At 41.6% G+C, this 18,741-nt stretch overlaps 1 pseudogene; it reads left to right on the forward strand.

Moving 5' to 3' along the window:
* Nucleotides 1-826: 826 nt before the first annotated feature.
* LOC123491235 overlaps nucleotides 827-18,741 on the forward strand; it is a 171,872-nt pseudogene continuing 153,957 nt past the window's right edge.

Genomic DNA, 18,741 nt, shown 5'->3' on the forward strand with positions numbered 1-18,741 from the left:
TCTGTGGATCTATTGGGGCGGTAAGCAAATTGAAGTGGGTCTAGGGTGACAGGTAAGGTAGAGGTGATATGATCCTTGACTAGTCTCTCAAAGCAGTTCATGATGACAGAGGTGAGTTCTACATGGCAATAGTCATTTAGTTCAGTTACCTTTGCTTTCTTGGGTACAGGAAGAATGGTGGCCATCTTGAAGCATGTGGGAACAGCAGATTGAATATGTCCATAAACACACCAGCCAGCTGGTCTGCGCATGCTCTGAGGACGTGACTAGGGATGCCGTCTGGTCCGGCAGCATTGCGGGGGTTAACGTGCTTAAATGTCTTAATCACGTCGGCCATGGAGAAGGAGAGGCCACAGTCCTTGGTAGTGGGCCTTGTCAGGTATTATCCTCAAAGCAGGCGACGAAGGTGTTTAGCTTGTCTGGAAGCGAGATGTCGGTGTCAGCGACGTGGCTGGTTTTCCTTTTGTAGTCCGTGATTGTCTGTAGACCCTGCAACATACGTCTCGTGTCTGAGTCGTTGAATTGTGAGGGTATACTACCCTCGTTAAAATATTTCAAACACAAATGAGGCCTCAGTGCAGTATAGTCATTGGCTCAAAGTCAGCCAAGCAAAACAGGCATGTTTTCCCCTATTCATATGATGGTTGTGTGAGCACAACCCCATTAGGGGAGTAGCAGAGCAGTGGGAAACACCACCAGCAGGATATAATGTGTTTTCTGTGGTCAGGGCTAAAAAAGGGGCTTTTCAATTTCAGTGTCTGGTCCCAAGTGCCTGGCCCTGTGCTTACTGCTTGTTGTGAGAATTGAGCGTGGCAGGGAGTGAGGGATGGAGAGGGCACACCTGCGACGCAAGGCCCCCACACTGTCTGTGGGGCAGGCTCGGGGGTAACAGGAGAATGGGCTGGAGCACTGAGGCGAGGAGGGGAGGGGAAGTCTCTCTAGCTCTCCCTCTGTGCCCATCATGAATTGTCTGCACCCCTTCCTAGCCTTAACTCCTGTCTTGCAACACAGCCCCCGCACTGTGAGTGTTTGTTGCACCACACTGTGAACATCATAGACTGTTTACACACACTGACAAACTCTCAAACACACACTGCATGAAAACATGCATGACCACACGCCATATGCACACACACACTCACACACACAAATTCAAACCCAGAGGATTTAGCTTAATCAATGCAGAAAATAACTATGTACTCTTTCACTATCCCACAGCAATGAAATCAAATGACCTCAACTATTTTCAGTTCAGCCTTATGATCAACTTGGTCATCAGGAGCCACACGATACACCTGAGATGTTCTAGAACACCCGTCACTGTACATGACTTGTGTATACAATGGTGAATGTAAATGGATACATTCTGTTTGTAAAATACTTCTCACTGAATACAAGCTGAGATTCCTTGACCTGTAGAGATGGGCAGCATGAAGCAGAGGCAGTACACACCAAAGGTGTCACGACTTCCTCTGAAGCTGCCTCCTCTCCTTGTTCGGGCAGGCTTCGGCGTTCGTCGTCACCCGCCTTCTAGCCACTGCCGCTCCTCATCTCATCATTCCATTGGTTTTGTCTTTTTTATTACACACACCTGGTTCATATCCCCTCATCAGTACCTGTATAAGTGTTCCCTCTGCCCCCTTGTCTTTGTGTGTGATTGTTTATTGTGGAGGATAGAGGAGCTCGTGGAGCTCCGTATATTTTGTATCGCCGGGATAATTACCCATGTGCCTTGTAATTTCCAGTGCGCCTGTTTTGCACACTGGAGTGTGTTGACGCATTACTGCGTAATTTTGTGATTCAGAATAAATCCTGTTATTCTGTGATTTACCCTCCTGCGCCTAACTCCTTCGAAATCACCTCATTACAAAAGGACAATTTTTAACATTTATTTTAAGGCATCATTTTCTTCACACATTATCAATTTGCTTTGATTTCTTTGTTTCCATACTTTGGTCCATCAATAGCATTATCTTACTTTTAACTTTTAAAACCATGGTAGTTAAAATTACAAACATACAAACCAAACATACAGTGGGGAAAAAAAGTATTTAGTCAGCCACCAATTGTGCAAGTTCTCCCACTTAAAAAGATGAGAGAGGCCTGCAATTTTCATCATAGGTACACGTCAACTATGACAGACAAATTAAAAAAAAAAATCCAGAGAATCACATTGTAGGATTTTTAATGAATTTATTTGCAAATTATGGTGGAATATAAGTATTTGGTCAACTACAAACAAGCAAGATTTCTGGCTCTCACAGACAGGTAACTTCTTCTTTAAGAGGCTCCTCTGTCCTCCACTCGTTACCTGTATTAATGGCACCTGTTTGAACTTGCTATCAGTATAAAAGACACCTTTCCACAACCTCAAACAGTCACACTCCAAACTCCACTATGGCCAAGACCAAAGAGCTGCCAAAGGACACCAGAAACAAAATTGTAGACCTGCACCAGGCTGGGAAGACTGAATCTGCAATAGGTAAGCAGCTTGGTTTGAAGAAATCAACTGTGGGAGCAATTCTTAGGAAATGGAAGACATACAAGACCACTGACAATCTCCCTCGATCTGGGGCTCCACACAAGATCTCACCCCGTGGGGTCAAAATGATCACAAGAATGGTGAGCAAATATCCCAGAACCACACGGGGGGACCTAGTGAATGACCTGCAGAGAGCTGGGACCAAAGTAACAAAGCCTACCATCAGTAACACACTACGCCGCCAGGGACTCAAATCCTGCAGTGCCAGACGTGTCCCCCTGCTTAAGCCAGTACATGTCCAGGCCCGTCTGAAGTTTGCTAGAGTGCATTTGGATGATCCATAAGAGGATTGGGAGAATGTCATATGGTCAGATGAAACCAAAATCGAACTTTTTGGTAAAAACTCAACTCGTCGTGTTTGGAGGACAAAGAATGCTGAGTTGCATCCAAAGAACACCATACCTACTGTTAAGCATGGGGGTGGAAACATCATGCTTTGGGGCTGTTCTTCTGCAAAGGGACCAGGACGACTGATCCGTGTAAAGGAAAGAATGAATGGGGCCATGTATCGTGAGATTTTGAGTGAAAACCTCCTTCCATCAGCAAGGGCATTGAAGATGAAACGTGGCTGGGTCTTTCAGCATGACAATTATCCCAAACACACCGCCCGGGCAACGAAGGAGTGGCTTCGTAAGAAGCATTTCAAGGTCCTGGAGTGGCCTAGCCAGTCTCCAGATCTCAACCCCATAGAAAATCTTTGGAGGGAGTTGAAAGTCTGTGTTACCCAGCGACAGCCCCAAAACATCACTGCTCTAGAGGAGATCTGCATGGAGGAATGGGCCAAAATACCAGCAACAGTGTGTGAAAACCTTGTGAAGACTTACAGAAAACGTTTGACCTGTGTCATTGCCAACAAAGGGTATATAACAAAGTATTGAGAAACTTTTGTTATTGACCAAATACTTATTTCCCACCATAATTTGCAAATAAATTAATAAAACATCCTTCAATGTGATTTTCTGGAAAATAAATCTGTAGTGCCAGATGGGTTGGGTTTGCACTTTTGCAACTATTCTGATGGTTCCATTGCACCAGGCAAGACCAATCGAGCCCAGTTAAAGTATTTCAAATGGTTTTGAAATATAGTTGAACCCAGGGAACCCAGGTCTGGGACAAACATCACTGTTTGCGGCTGTTGGTACAATCAGGGATGGCTTTAGACTTACACGTTAGTGTTCCTTTTAAATACCACCCTGAGACATGGGAGAAGGACAGAAGGACAGAAGGTAGATGGGGAAGAAGGTGACGTGTTTGTACAAGGTGTCCAGGGAAGTTGAGACACCTGCTCCTCCAAACCACACACGTAGATCAAAACCCGTTTTTTTTTTAAGCCTGAAAGGATAAGCCTTTGGTTCCTAATTGGTCTGCAAATGGTTCTGCATGCAGAAGAGTGACATTTACTTTTTATTTTAAATATAGACCTATTTCATCTAATATCAACAGACAAATAAATGCATCAATTAACTCTATGCATATGTATTTATTTGCCAAGGATGCCCTTCAAAACCATCCAAAATCATTGACAACTGCCTGTGAGTGAACACTAGAACCGCCATAGGTCAACAGCCACTGACGTTTGATTGTGTAAATAAAAATAATCTGCCAAAAAAAAAGCTATGTCCTGCTCAATCCCTGACTTACCTAAATGTTTTTATTTTACAATGCTCATTTGGCAGAATTTTGAAATCACAAATTTTACAGGCTTTTTACTGGGTTCTTTTTCACACCTATTCCTTACTTAAGACAATGTGCTGTAGGACGGTGGGGCGTAACTGAATGATGAGGGTGAAGAGGTTGATTTAATTTAGAACAACAATAGTGTAATGATGAGTTTGTCTTATGCCTATAATTCAGCGTTGGCGCACATGTTAATAATTTGACCGCACGCCTTGCAGGTTGATACCATTCTCTTTTACGTTTCACTTTGTAAAAATAAGCTGTTAGAGGACTGTTTTATTTACTGTAACTCTATTACTAATCACATTTATTGTAAAGGAAATGAAAACATGTGTTGCAGTAGGCCTGTAGAATAATGCAAACATATCCTTGACTCTATTCAACTTGATGAGCGGGAAACAAATGATGCCAGTCAGCTTTCACAGCCGGCCCATCGAAACTACACCTAAACTATACCCAAACTAATTTCACACATAATAAGAGTTAGCTTATAGACAAGATTCAATTGACAATAATCTGATGAGTGACAATATTAGGCCTAACAGTTGTAAAATTGTATATGAAGAGATGGGCAGATCTTGTAATTTACACATGCAGGGAAAGGATCATCACTTTATGAAATCCTCCTTCAGAGTCACATGCAGGTAAAACATTTTGATTTCTATATAGTATCAGAAAGAGCATATTCTGCAGTTTCTATTACACTTAGCTTTGTCAAATAACTCTAAAATATCAAGAGGTGCAGCTCTATTTCCAAATTTCACTTTTTCCAAGAATATCCGTGCTGTCCATGCATTCAGCACATGACCACTCCTGCGGCAGCATTGCTCTGGCTACTAAGGAAAAACTAGTAACATAATACAATTACAATTAAAATATGCTATTTATTTATGCAATTCTTCCTTTACAATTGGTCTTGCACTGGTGCTGTATACAGAAACTTTATTATGAAGCCAATATCAATGATATAAAGAATGATGGGGAAAAAAACTTTGGAGTGCTTTAAATTAAATTATGGGCAGAATAATTTTTCTCCAATCAGATGGCTTATTCATCACAAAACCAAAACCAATTATTTTAATGATTACTTCATTGGCAAAGTGGGCAAACTTAGGAAGGAAATGCCAACAACCAACAGTGAGCCATCATAGTCATGCATTTAAAAAATGAATCATGAAAAACGTTAGTGTGGGAGAGGGGGAAATATTATTGTTAATAATCAGTAATGACAAACCTCCTTGTATAGACAACAAATTGAACCCACTCACATGGTTTGAACCTTTACACAGGGGTTCCTCAAAGACCCTTTTCAGAGGGGTTGCTCGAGGAGCCATTTTCAACTAGAAAGGTTCTGCCGGGGGTGAACCCAAAAGGTTATTCCAGGCCCCTTTACATCTAAGAGTGCAGGTGACTGGTTAATAGTGTCTTGATCAGCTTGGACACAGGGCGCAGGAAGATGACATGAGACAGAAAAAAACATTTTTTGGCGGTGAGCAAAGTCAACTCACTTCCAGCCCTGAGCAGAGACGAGCAGAGATTTCAAGCTGTTTCTGTTGGAAAGTGATTCTTCGATTGCGAACATGCTCCAAGAATGGTCCCGCTCCCACTGCCAAGTCCATCTGTTACTTTCCCCATGCAATCTTCCATCTCTCCTACACACACACACAAACACACACACACACACACACACATACAGGCACGCACTTCACACATGCAAGCATGCACGCACACACACACACGCACACATACACACACACACACACACACACACACACAAACCATCATGCCTGAAATCAGAAGCTGAGAGCCAAGACCCAGTTTCACGCTTGCCCTCCCCTGCCTACCTTTAACCTCACAAGCATGTGCGAGGCCGCTGTCAAAGTCAGGAAGAGAAGATGAAGATGTGGTGGGTGGTGGAAAGAAAACAAGTGTATTTCTGAGCAGATTCCAACCTTTTTTAGCTAGCGGAGTGTGAAAAAAGAAGTATAACGCTGTTCCAAGTCTGTTTAATCACTTGCTGTCTCCAGGATGCACAGCCACCCTGGCTTCTCTCTTCTCTTGGCAAATGACCACTTTTAATATTAGAGCTTGGTTGCATCCCAAATAGTACCCTATTCTCTGTAACAGGATCCCCACCTACCGGGTGCATGTTTTGGTTTTTGTCTAGCACTACACAGCTGATTCAAATTATCAAAACTTGATGATGAGTTGGTTATTTAATTCAGCTGTGTAGTGCTAGGGCAAAAACCAAAACGTGAACCGTCCCAAATGGTGATTAACCAGACTTGGAACATCGTTAGAATTATATTTTTGGGAAACTTTGCTCTATAGTGCCCTGGTCAAAGATGGTGCACTATCTGGCGAATAGGGTGCCATTTGGGACGCAGGCATCACTTTTATTTTGATACGTAAATGCTGAATTGATGGGTCATTACACTAATGAATGACATGACAGAGGGACAAGATGCTAGAATCAAGAATCATAAACCAGCAAAAAGAGTGAAAAATCTTCACACACGAAAACAGAAGATATGTTTAAAGTTAGAGTCCGTGCTCCTTTTTTTTTTACTCACTCAGTTTTGTCGTTTGATGTAGTTGTATTAACTCCACTTGCTAGGTTTGTTCTAGCTCAATTTTTCTGGCTGGCTTGTTAGCCTGCTGGCTAGGTTTTTGTGGTGTAGCTAGCAAGCGAGAGTCAAAACTTAATTTGAGGCGCAAAGTAATTTTTTTAAATATTCGGATTGAATAGAGTTGTTGTTCATCATTTTCTCTCTCTCTCTTGCTCTCTCTCTCTCTCTCTCTCTCTCTCTCTCTCTCTCTCTCTCTCTCTCTCTCTCTCTCTCTCTCTCCCTCTCTCTCTCTCTCTCTCTCTCTCTCTCTCTCTCTCTCTCTCTCTCTCTCTCTCTCTCTCTCTCACTCTCTCACTCTCTCTCCCTATCTTTCTCTCTCTCTCCCTATCTTTCTCTCTATTTCTCTCTTACTATCCCCACATTACAATGCCATTATCTGTAAATACACACAAACACACAAACACACACTCCATCACTGTTTTAGTTACTTGTTACTCAGTCCTTTCATGTCTGTATTGGAACAAAAACCCTCACCTTCCAGTTCAGACCCACATTAACATCTGCTTCCTGCTTTCATAACAATGCTGGCCTTTTCACACGCCTACAAATACCAAGTCACTCAACCCAGCATTCTTTCTGACGGGTCTGGCTCTCAGGGGCAGAGGGAGGCAATGACATAAAAGGATATTTTATAAATGTTCCCTTTGTGGGATAATATTGTAAATCAAAGGCCAAGCCATCCCTTATATATTGTATCAAATAGCCCTATGGGCCCTGGTCAAAAGTAACACACTTTATAGGGAATAGGGTGCCATTTTGAAAATACACTCCTCAGCTTCCTCTCATCTCTGGCTCGCCTTCCTTTTATTTGTTTATATCCGTGTGATTTTTCCCGTCGGTCAAACGAGAGAGAGAGAGAGAGAGAGAGAGAAGAGAGAGACAGAGAGAGAGAGAGAGAGAGAGAGAGAGAGAGAGACAGAGAGAGAGAGAGAGAGAGAGAGAGAGAGAGAGAGAAAGTGATGAACAACAACTCTATTCAATCCGAATATTTAAAAAAATTACTTTGCGCCTCAAATTAAGTTTTGACTCTCGCTTGCTAGCTACACCACAAAAACCTAGCCAGAGAGAGAGAGAGAGAGAGAGAGAAAGAAAGAAAGAAAGAAAGAAAGAAAGAAAGAAAGAAAGAAAGAAAGAAAGAAAGAAAGAAAGAAAGAAAGAAAGAAAGAAAGAAAGAAAGAAAGAAAGAAAGAAAGAAAGAAAGAAAGAAAGAAAGAAAGAAAGAAAGAAAGAAAGAAAGATTTGTGATCCTCATCCATCCACTAGGGCACACTCCAGCGAGCTGCTTGAGAGTAATCTATCATCTCTTTTCTTCATCTTAAAACTAAGACGGATGATAGGGCGGGGTGCATTTCAAACACCACTCACTACACCACTCACCACATCACAGTGAGGCAGCCATACACACTTAGAGGAGATTGTGGATGTGTGCCACATTACCTCATGACAGGCCCCATTACCTGGAGCGTAGACTGATGGATACCTGGAGTATAGCATGATGGATACCTGGAGGGTAGTATGATGGATACCTGGAGCATAGCATGACGGATACCTGGAGCGTAGCATGATGGATACCTGCAGCGTAGCATGATGGATACCTGGAGCGTAGCATGATGGATACCTGGAGTGTAGCATGATGGATACCTGGAGCGTAGCATGATGGATACCTGGAGCGTAGCATGACGGATACCTGGAGCGTAGCATGATGGATACCTGGAGCGTAGCATGAAGGATACCTGGAGTGTAGCATGATGGATACCTTGAGTGTAGCATGGTGGATACCTGGAGCGTAGCATGACGGATACCTGGAGCATAGCTTGATGGATACCTGGAGAGTAGCACTGCTGAGATAAAAGAGGGATGATATTACAGTATCCAAACACACCAAACAATGTACAGCTGGATGTCAGCTTACAGAACAAACTAAACACAGTTCTGTCAATAGGATAACATGGTATGCCTTGTGCTCAAAAGGATGTATAATTTGCTTATTGGACAATACGGAGAAGGTATTGTTAAGCTAGCTGTCTGTGGGTGTGGCTCCCTGTTCTCCATATAGTGCACTACTTTTGACCAGGGCCCATAGGGAATAGGGTGCCATTTGGGACTAATCCCCTGTCTTTCTATGTCGGCTATTCCTTCCTCCTTCCATTCCCTTCCCTTATTCTTTCGAGCAAACAAACAAACAAAGCCCACATAATCCTCTGCTTCTCCATCAAAGCCTGATCAGTGTTAGGCATGGGAGAGGATTGTGTGTGTGTGTGTGTGTGTGTGTGCTTGTGTGTGTGTGTGTGTGTGTGTGTGTGTGTGTGTGTGTGTGTGTGTGTGTGTGTGTGTGTGTGTGTGTGTGTGTGTGTGTGTGTGTGTGTGTGCGTTTGTGTGTGTGTGTGTGTGCATACGTGTGTGTGCGACAAGATGTGCCCAAATACACATGATGGGTCATTAGACCCACAATGCATTTCACCAGGATTAGCATGCTGCTGCGCCTTTCACCAGCCATGACAAACTTTAAGGCCCAGCTTTGATCCTCCTCACCCAGGGACCAGCAGACAGACAGCACCTGTGTCCCAGGTGGCACCCTAGTCCCTATCTACCTTTGGACTGGGCCCATAGGCACTGGCAGTATAGTATAGTGGTGTCCCAACCTTGTTTTATTTTATTCCTTCCTTTTCTGCTCTAGATTTATAGAGCGTCTTGAACTCGGCTGTCTTGTGTCTTCCTGACAGCTTCGCAGGCACTTACTTTGTCAGCGTAATTCATTGCCATTACAGACCGGGATATAAAAGGGCACCTAAAAGAGGAGGGGTGGGGGGTGGCTTGTAGGTGACTCACCAGCAGTGGCAGCTACTTATTCCAGAACAAAGGAGGGCTTTGGCTTCATCCTCCATCTTCCTCCATGAACCGGTAGAACAAAAAACAAAAAAAACAATCCCAGAAGCAGAAAGCATTGGGGTGTTATAGCTAAGTATGTTAACTCTTCCTGACATATTTTCCTGCAGAAAAACTCATTCATCTCTTTCCCTCCTTTTATCCCCTCTGAAGAAAGGAAAATACTGCTGTCATTGGTCGGATAGGACTGTGGATCAGCTCAGATGATTTCAGACCATGGGTTGAGTGTCAAGAAAGTGTTTGCTTCTGTGGTTCGCTCTGGATGGGAGTCTGTTAGTTGACGGAATGTAATGTAAATGTTGAGCGGCTTCACTGCAAGTACATTGTATGTTTTAATATTCAATATTCAATAAAAAAAGTGTTTCTACAGTAACAGTGGCAATGATGCGTGATTGGGATGACTTCCTTGTTTCACGTTTAAAGTGTGACGATCATGTGACATCTATACATCTGCTCTAATCCTTGCCATACCTTGACTGGCATACAGTTGAGGTCGGAAGTTTACACCCCCACAGTATGATGCTGCCACCACCGTGCTTCACGGTTGGGATGGTGTTCTTTGGCTTGCAAGCGACCCCCTTTTTCCTCCAAACATAACGATGGTCATTATGGCCAAACAGTTCTATATTTGTTTCATCAGACCAGAGGACATTTCTCCAAAAAGTGATCTTCGTCCCCATGTGCAGTTGCAAACTGCAGTCTGGCTTTTATATGGCGGTTTTGGAGCAGTGGCTTCTTCCTTGCTGAGCGGCCTTTCAGGTTATGTCGATATAGGACTCGTTCTACTGTGGATATATATACTTTTGTACCCGTTTCCTCCAGCATCTTCACAATGTCCTTTGCTGTTGTTCTGGTATTGATTTGCACTTTTCGCACCAAAGTACGTTCATCTCTAGGAGACAGAACGCGTCTCCTTCCAGAGCGGTATGACGGATGCGTGGTCCCATGGTGTTTATACTTGAGTACTATTGTTTGTACAGATGAACGTGGTACCTTCAGGTGTTTGGAAATTGCTCCCAAGGATGAACCAGACTTGTGGAGGTCTACAAATTTTTTTCTGAGGTCTTGGCTGATTTCTTTTGATTTTCCCATGATGTCAAGCAAAGAGGCACTGAGTTTGAAGGTAGGCCTTGAAATATATCCACAGGTACACCTCCAATTGACTCAAATTATGTCAATTAGCCTATCAGAAGCTTCTAAAGCCATGACATCATTTTCTGGAATTTTCCAAGCTGTTTAAAGGCACAGTCAACTTAGTGTATGTAAACTTCTGACCCACTGGAATTGTGATACAGTGAATTATATGTGAAATAATCTGTCTGTAAACAATTGTTGGAAAAATAACTTGTGTCATGCACAAAGTAGATGTCTTAACCGACTTGCCAAAACTATAGTTTGTCAACAGGAAATTTGTGGAGTGGTTGAAAAACGTGTTTTAATGACTCCAACCTAAGTGGATGTAAACTTCCGACTTCAACTGTATATTTGTACACACATAATTGAACAACAATTATTAGCACATTAGCATCACACTGTAAACATAAAACATAAAAAAGTAATCCCATTGGGAAGGCAGATAAAGCCTTTTTATCAAAAGCAATCACTTTTGGGTAACACTTTATTTGACACCTAGCGTCATAACACGTTATGACAAGGTAATAATCTGTCACAATATGGTCATAACACTGTCATGACACATATATTTAAACCTGTTGTGACATATATTGTGTTATTTTATGGCTGGCTATGACACCTACATAAGAGTGACAAAACTCACAAAACCTACCACACTTGTAAATAGTATGTTTATGTTATATAAAATTGTCTGAAATTGACCATTTTTTATTATCAGTGTATTTGCGCTCACATTGATGTCAGACATGTACCTACCCCAATACTCTGTTGCTGATGACTGGGATGAATGCAGGAGCAGATTTCAGGAGCAGGACAAGACACCATCTTTGTGACTGATGACTAACATAAGGGCATGTACGTGATAGGCCTATCTGGCTTATATGATACTGATGGGTCATAATGCTTCTTGACAGTGTCATAAAGTGTATTTTCTTAGTCCAATTAAAGTGACACAGGATGGTCATAATGCTTCATGACAGTGTCATGAAGTGTATTTTCTACAAGTTATTCAAAATACGATGAAAAACACATAAAGACTATAAAGAATACATTACAACAACAACAAAGGATTGATCTCTAATATTATAATTTATTCAAAGTTTTCCCTGCCAAGAAGTTTCCTTTGGTTTGAAAGTTGCCTCCTTCAAGGTCTTCCCCTCCACCCCTGGATTCAGCCTCCCTCACGGTCTTCCCCTCCACCCCTGGATTCAGCCTCCCTCACGGTCTTCCCCTCCACCCCTGGATTCAGCTTCCCTCACGGTCTTCCCCTCCACCCCTGGATTCAGCCTCCCTCACGGTCTTCACCTCCACCCCTGGATTCAGCCTCCCTCACGGTCTTCACCTCCACCCCTGGATTCAGCCTCCCTCACGGTCTTCACCTCCACCCCTGGATTCAGCCTCCCTCACGGTCTTCACCTCCACCCCTGGATTCATCCTCCCTCACGGTCTTCACCTCCACCCCTGGATGCAGCAGATGCAGATGCCTTACTTTTATATGCAATGAACAGAAATCAGAATAGAGTATGCTATGAAGGGGAAAATCTTACTAGTTTTTCAGTTAAATTAAGAATCAAAATGAAGATAAAATTCATCACAGTTTAGATAAACATGTTATCTCTAGATTTCAAAAACCAAACCATGTTTATAAATGTTACAGACCTGAAAGCAGGATGAATAATGAGGCATGGACGCTTCTCTTCTTCGCCTGCAGCTAACAGTTGAATGTCTCCCCCTAGTGGGAGCGCTAAGTATACATGTAGCTATATTAAAGCAAAACCATGGAGGACTACAATAATAATGTTGTGAACAAACCAACTTTGATTCCAAAATATGGAAATGTATAGAATCTATCACAGGACATTTTTTGTTGTTGTAAGGGTAATAATATAAGCCAGATACATGACCATATGTCAGTCATAAGTCCCAATGAGGTGTTTTGACCTGCTCCTGCATTCATCCCAGTCATCTGCGACAGAGCATTGGGCTAGGCACATGTTTGACATCAATGTGTATACAATTACAATGGTAATAAAATTGCTAATTTTATAATATGTTATAACATAATATTTCCAAGTAGAATGGAATGGTGTGCCAAGTGTGGTAGGATTTGTGGGCTTTGTCACTCTCATATGGGTCATAACCAACCATAAAAATATTGCAATATATGTCACAACACGTCTAAATATATGTGTCATGACAGTGTTGTGACAATGTTATGACAGGTTATGTCAGCTGTTATGACATATTTGACCCAACACCTGGATTCGGTCCTATGCAGCAACATTTGAAAATTGTGTTTTTTTACATTGGATAAAAGTAAAGACTCAGAGCTAGAAAATGGTATATAATACACTGCAGTTGAGGAACAATGGGAAAGTAATTCTGCTTTGAAAGTTGATAAACTTGTAATCTCACTTTTGAGAAAATGGCCCTTGAATGTTTTGGTACCTACTGGAGAGCTCTTCTTTGTCTACATCCATTCAGCATCGTTCACACCCTCTTAAGCCTTAGCCCCACCCATCTCTTTAAGGATTCACATTTGAGGCCATGTGCTAAACAGAGTGAGTAAGGTAGTGTACTAAACAACCAAATATTTCAAGACTAAAAGTGGTCAAAGTAGTAGCAATAAGGGAAACTCCAGGTAAAACTACACTTGATCCTTGGCTTATATCCTAATCTGACTTTGGTGCAGGTCATGTTGTTCTTCACATTACCATCTCTGGTAAACACACACTATATCAAATAAAATCTAAATGTATTTGTCACAAGCACAGGATACAGAAGGTGTAAACGGTACAGTGAAATGATAACTTGCATATTTGCATAGTAGCACTATCAAAAACAGCAAGTGTCCACATAATTATTAGATGTCGCTTACCCAGACACCCAGACACATCTAAATTCATGGGTCATGTGAAAGAAATTCCATAACCACCCCCCAGCCACATCTATCTAAGTGGATGGGTCACTATTGTCTAGACACATGTTCATGAAATACAGTAGATGGCCGTAATCATCCCCAGACACACCTGGCTAACTTGATGGGTCATGTAATCATTTAACTCCGTTTTGTTTGTAGCTACATCTTGTTTGGCCAGTGTTGTGTCAAGTCACTCCAGTTCACACTGACCGTGACGTGTGCAGAAAGTAGCCCATCACATCTTTTTCCAGCTGATCTGTCGATACATCAATGTTGTTGAGAAAAGTAGCAGAACTTGTGTAGTTCTCGATGGCTAACATTATCTATCTTTCAAAAAAATTCACGTTATAGACAGAAGCAAGCTACATGGCAGACCAATCCATACTCATCTCTCGGCATGTCCAGCCCCCCGTGTAGCTCAGTTGGTAGAGCATGGTGCTTGCGATGCCAGCACCATGAATGTTATTCATGTTATTTATAATTTCATAATTCATCAACATTTTTTTATTTTTTTAAAGCACAAAATTTGGTGTTTCTATGTCAAACGGTTTTGTTATATTTCAGTCTTCTGTGATGTATATAAAGTGTAATATTGGGATGCAAACTCAAAATTCAATACATCAACTCTATATCTGACATGGTACAGGTGTCTTATTTTTCTGAAGCCCATAACCATGTAGGTGAGGTGAATACTTTTGCTTCAAAGTAGATTTGTTTAAGACTACCAAGAAACACTCTGTGTGACCCTGATTTAGCCCACTGCAGTAAAAGGTTAATCAAATCCCTTCATTATTACAGCCACATGTAAAAATGGTGACAGTACACAGAACAACAGAAGCCGGTGGATTCTTCACACAATATATAACAAACCTTATTTACATGGAGTCATGCATGGAGACATTCATACTTCAATCAATCACAGCAACAGCACATAGCCAAACAGCCAGTATGGAAGAATGCATACCTTTCTCTGTACCTGGATGTGGGAGACTTTGAATGCATCAAACGCATGCTGCCCCCTTATGAATATGTGTAAATCAAAAAGCAATTTATATTGTACCTTCATGGTGGTTGCACAAAGTCCCCACCTCCAAGATCACTTGTTATTTTGATATAGAATTTCACACTGGCTGTTCCAGTTTGAAATTGCCAAAGAAAGTCTGTAGAGTGATTCCCATCATTGGCTGTGTGTGTGTGTGTGTGTGTGTGTGTGTGTGTGTGTGTGTGTGTGTGTGTGTGTGTGCGTGTACGCGTGTGCATGTGTGTGTGTGTGTGCATGCGTGCGCAAACAAACCCCCCTTGAAGATGAATCAGATTATAGACAAGGGCAGTGAAAAGGAGAGAGAATGGAAACATATATATGTTTTGTCATCGTTGCTGATTGAAATGTATTTTTACCTTAGCAGAGAAAAAATCTCTCATTTCATTTCTTCAGGCGATGCTGTGCTTATTCATTTGTTCTTTCCTTCAAGTTGTCATTCTGTCTATTGAAAGTAGGAAACGATTTTCAATTTACACTGAACAAAAAATAAATGCAACATGTAAAGTGCTGGTCCCATGTTTCATGAGCTGAAATAAAAGATCCCACGTGTATGGCGTTGTGTGGGCGAGCGGTTTGCTGATGTCAACGTTGTGAACAGAGTGCCCTGTGGTGGCGGTGGGGTTGTGATATGGGCAGGCATAAACTACGGACAAGAACACAATTACATTTTATCAATGATAATTGAAATGCACAGAGATACCGTGACGAGATCCTGAGGCCCATTGTAGTGTCATTCATCCGCCACCATCACCTCATGTTTCAGCATGATAATGCACGGCCCCATGTCACAAGGATCTGTACACAATTCCTGGAAGCTGAACATTTCCCAGTTCTTCCATGGCCTGAATGTTTGGGATGCTCTGGATTGACATGTACGAAAGCGTGTTCCAGTTCCCGCCAATATCCAGCAACTTCACACAGCCATTGAAGAGGAGTGGGTCAACATTCCACAGGCCACAATCAACAGCGTGATCAACTCTATGCGAAGGAGATTTGTTTTGCGCTGCATGAGGCAAATGGTGGTGAAACCAGAATCCTGATCCACGACCCTAACTTTTTTTAAAGGTATGTGTAACCAATTTATGCAAATCTGTATTCCCAGTCATGTGAAATCCAAAGTTGATGGCCTAATTAATCTATTTTAATTGACTGATTTCCTTATATGAACTGTAACTCAGTAAAATCTTTGAAATTGTTGCATGTTGCGTTTATATTTTTGTTCAGTATACTTTAAGAGCAAATATGTGAGAATAATAAACTACCTGTCAGTTTTCTAACCATAATATTTTTATCCACATTCAACCAAAAGTCAATAACAAATAATTACAGTGAAACAGGTGATTATACTGTCTTAATATGGCCTTAGTAATGTTGTTAATGTACTAATTAAGTATCCAATAAGCTATTGAAGTGATGAACATGTTTAAAGTGATTTCATACTGTCATTACTTGCCCTCATGGGCTGAGGATCAAAGATTCCTGCTAGTCAAAGGTTTGAACACCCCCTTTCCTGGGGGCCAGTTTTATGACCGGTCGTAAATTCCTTGCAGAGACTTTCTCTTCCTTGCCATGAAGTATTGGGAGAAAGGACCCCTTTGTTAACAAAGGTAGTCATCCCGCCAAAACTCCAACATCCAAAAGTGGATAATGAAACAACATTCCTACTTAAAAGTATGTGGGAAATGGTTGGTGGGGACTTAAAGAACAATCATGTCAAATTTGTTACTATGTTGTGATGTCATTAAAGACGGTGGAACAACATAACTGTATCTCTGGGGGTGTACACTTCCCAGTTATGAGGTTTGCATCTATTTGTTGTATAAAACAAAGTATTAAGTATAATAATACTTTTGTGAAGATAACAATGTGATTTTAGCATTCTAGATGAGATTATTGTTTTCCATATAGATTTGTTCTCAGTCAGTGGCCACACCCAGATGAGCACAAACATGATGGTACGCCCCTTTTACCCAGAGGGCATAAAAAGCCTTGATAAAACAAATCAACCCAAACGTTGCAAATGGTTGAATTTCTACCAGACCAGTAAGCCCATCGGCTTAAAATGGTTGACACTCTACAATACCAAGAAGCATGAAGCTGAAGCTACACGTTACAAAATGGTTAGACTAGAAAGACCAGAAAACGTGAGACGTTAGTCCACACGTTTGAAATGGAGAAACTCTGAAACTCTCAACCTCTACACGAGGTGAAGAAGACAATGCACTAGACCTTATCATTTCAGTCTGCAGCTGGCATGTATAGTTGTCTAGAGAACTTTCACTAAAGACAAGAGTTGGAAAGGACAAACCCTCTCTGACAACTGCTGGTACATCTGAAGTATCCATTCTAACCACCACTACAACCAGAAACTCTACCAAGGACATTGAGATCGCTGGTGGGCAAACCAGAATCCTACATCTTCAACTCAACTATCGAGGACAGCAACACGTAAATACATGTTGCATTTCTAATCCGAATGAGCGATTATTATCGTGCATAAGTGTTATGATTACCGTGAGCGTAGTTTCAAAGTAACTATGATAGTTTGAATCTCTGTCTCTCCCTTCCATTCTGACCTCTCCACTACCCAAGTATTCATGCTAATGTTAGCCCAATCCACTAGGGACCTGTTTTCATTGTATTACGTTAGTAATCAATAACCTATGTGTGTTTGTATTGTGTTATTATTTAGTTAGTTAGTAAATAAATACTCAAGCCAATTTGTGTATTGCTGATTCATCAAAAAGGTTAGGGTTCTTGCAGGTTCAAGGATTATGCGACGTTCAGAATGAGACTGATAAGAGGTCATTATTTAATACGTGACTGTTATCGATTATATATAACATATATCTTCTAAGAGTTTAATTCGGGAGATGGTAACTCGTTAAACAACTTCTTCCATGGTGCCCCAAATTCCTAATGAGTTAATTGTTACATGATTAATTTAATCGAGTGACAATTAAACATAGTTAGGTGATTCGATAAATAACAGCCATACATTAAAGTAAGTCACGTCATTACAATACTGTCTTTCACTGTCTTTCAGTCTTTTATTCTGATAGGTGAACCACAAACACGCACGCGCGCACACACACACACACACGCATGCACACACGCACGCACACACACACACACAACCGCATGCACGCACACACACACACACACACACACCCGCATGCACGCACACACACACTCACACACACACTCACACACTCACACACACACTCATACACTACATAGTTGGCCTTTCCAAATCTGTGCCTTGTTTGTTCAATTGCATTGCCTTCACTGTTTCAAATCAAATTTAATTAATCACTTGCTTCGTAAAACAACAGGTGTCGACTAACAGGAAAATGCTTCCCCAACAATGCAAAGGGAGAGGAAACAGAGAAATAATAGAAAAGTAATAACATGTAAGAAAATAGAGTACTAACAAAAGTAATAATAAATACACAATGAGTAAAGATAACTTGGTAATATACATGGGGTACCAGTACCGAGTCGATGTGCAGGGGTATGAGGTAATTGAGGTAGATATGTATATATAAGTATGGATAAAGTGACTAGTCAACATGATAGATAATAAACAGTAGCAGAAGCGTATGTGATGAATAAAAAAGTTAGTGTAATAAGGGTCAATGCAGATAGTACAGGTAGCTATTTGTTTAACTATTTAACTAACTATTTAGCAGTCTTATGGCTTGGGGGTAGAAGCTGTTCATGGTTCTGTTGGTTCCAGACATGGTACATCGCTACCTCTTGCCGTGCGGTAGCAGAGAGAACAGTCTATGACTTGGGTGGCTGGAGTCTTTGACAATTTTTGCCTTTCTCTGACACCGCCTGGTATAGAGATCCTGGATGGCAGGGAGCTCGGCCTCAGTGACATACTGGGCCGTATGCATTACCCTCG

Source organism: Coregonus clupeaformis, chromosome 1 (assembly GCF_020615455.1).
Source record: "Coregonus clupeaformis isolate EN_2021a chromosome 1, ASM2061545v1, whole genome shotgun sequence".
In the NCBI taxonomy this organism is placed as follows: domain Eukaryota; kingdom Metazoa; phylum Chordata; class Actinopteri; order Salmoniformes; family Salmonidae; genus Coregonus; species Coregonus clupeaformis.